The sequence below is a fragment of the Microcaecilia unicolor genome, chromosome 1, assembly GCF_901765095.1.
Source record: "Microcaecilia unicolor chromosome 1, aMicUni1.1, whole genome shotgun sequence".
NCBI lineage: Eukaryota > Metazoa > Chordata > Amphibia > Gymnophiona > Siphonopidae > Microcaecilia > Microcaecilia unicolor.
Genome location: NC_044031.1, coordinates 508696752 through 508698918, shown reverse-complemented (window position 1 = coordinate 508698918; position 2167 = coordinate 508696752).

Below are 2167 nucleotides of genomic sequence, written 5' to 3'. Positions count from 1 at the left end.
TGAATGCCTCCAAGCATATATTTGAGAAACTCATTGAATAAATCACTCACATGCTGTTTTCCCCAAAATAAATAAATAATTTAAAGCTTAACAAATGTTATTTTTTTGCCCAATGGAATAATGGTACATTAAAAAAAAAAGAGAGAGAGAGTTCTTTCCATTGCAAAACTGAATAATCAATGGTTTGGTAAATCATCCTGTTCAAATGATAATGTATCTATCAAAGTTTGATTACTATTTGAAAAATGAAAAATAACCATGATCAGGTTTGGATAATCTTTAAATCTATCTGGCTGAGGCTGAGCATTGTGTGTGGTAGCAGCAGAGAACTGTGAAACCCTCAGCAACATGAGCAAGGAATGTGCAGATAACGTTTCTTTCTGAAGCAGACTGAAGTCACCCTTAGTTGCTTCAGATAAAGGAGTCCAAAAGAGCAGATGTAAAGAAAAAAAAAACTGAACTTGAGTCCTCTGCAGAAGAAGGGTCAAATCCTAGTCCATAAATCCCTCACCAATGGTAGATTCTTCACTGATTGATTTATCCCTCCATCGCTGGTGCTTGGCTTGCATTTTCTCTGTATGAAACTGGTGATATTTGCCTTCCATTAAGTATGTAAATCATCAGTGAAATACATTGGGAAAATGTTTACCTAACAAAAAGATCTAAATAATAAATTATATAAATATATTAGAAACGTATTTGCCTGGCATACATATTTAAATAATAAATTAAATTTAAGACAATTATATGTAACAAATATATGAACAATACATAACAGCGATTCTACAAACTAGGTGGCCACATTTACATGTGTTATATGTGTGAATGTTTAGAATAATGACAAATACTTGTGTATGTGTGCATATACACAAATAAATGCCAGCATTCTGCAAATACCTGCTTAACTGACATAGCAGGCATTTGTAAAGGCGGGAGGGGAGTACACAGGGGCTCCCACTTTGGTATGTAACTAAAAGAATACTGTAAGTTTTTACCCATGCCTGCTGCATTTAGGCACCTGCAGTTAGTGGTGGCCTTACCATTAGGCCACCTGAGGCCAGGGGCAATGTGAATCTAGGTGTGGCCCCCTGAGGGAAGTTTCTTCTGAGGCAGTGCTTCAGTCAATGGCCAGCAGGGGTTGCTGCAGGAGTCACTTCTGCCTTCCCTTCCTCTATAGACTCCTGTTCATCACTCCTGCAAGGTGTCTGAGACATTCCAGCCTCCCCCCCGTTAGACATGCCTGGGCCATGGTGTGAAGGCCTAAGTCACAGTACTCCATTAATAGTATAAGACCTCCTAAAATCCTTTAAAAACAGCCTATTCAGAAGTGAATTGTGAGATTATGGTGGAGAATAAAAATGGATTCCAAAAGGAAAATTTTGGATCTATTGTTCACACATACACACTAATTCTTGCATTACAGCCCCGTAACTATTTTGTAATTGTTTCCCCTAATTCCTCCGAGTGTCCATTAAGAGTGTTAAAGACTCTGCCTACGTAAGGCTGAAAGCATTCTACTACTACTACTATTTAACATTTCTAGAGCGCTACAAAGTGTACGCAGCGCTGTACAAACACAGAAGAAAGACAGTCCCTGCTCAAAGAGCTTACAATCTAATAGACAAAAAGTAAAGCATTTAAATTTAAAATATTTAAGCAGTCAAGCACAAGAGAACAGTCACAGAAGGACAGAAGATGTTGAAGGGTGGTCAGTGTGATTAGGTGTAACTCTGGTTGGAGTAGTGGGAGAAGGTGATAGAAGAATAGAAATGGGTGAGGTAAAGTAATGAGTGGGTTGATAGGGAGGTTATATAAGACATGTCACTCTAGGGGTGGGTGGGTAGAGGGGTAGGGTGGGTGGAAGCAGGAGAAGGTATTCTCTGCAGCCTATCTGTGAGATGGAAAATGCTCTCTGAAGCTGCTGCTATAAGTTGTTAGTTTTCTCTACCTGAAAGAGATCCAAGCCACACCCACGAAGTTCAAACTGTCAGTGGGGAGGGTGAGGGGAGGAAATGGCAGTGCTTGATGAAAAAGAGAGCTCAGTTTGATAGGAGATATACTATAGGATGTCATTCTGAGGCCAGGCTAAGTCTAAAGCAGGAGAAGGTATTCTCTGCAGCCTATCTGTGAGATGGAAAATGCAAGAGGATTTTCACCAGGCCACCTC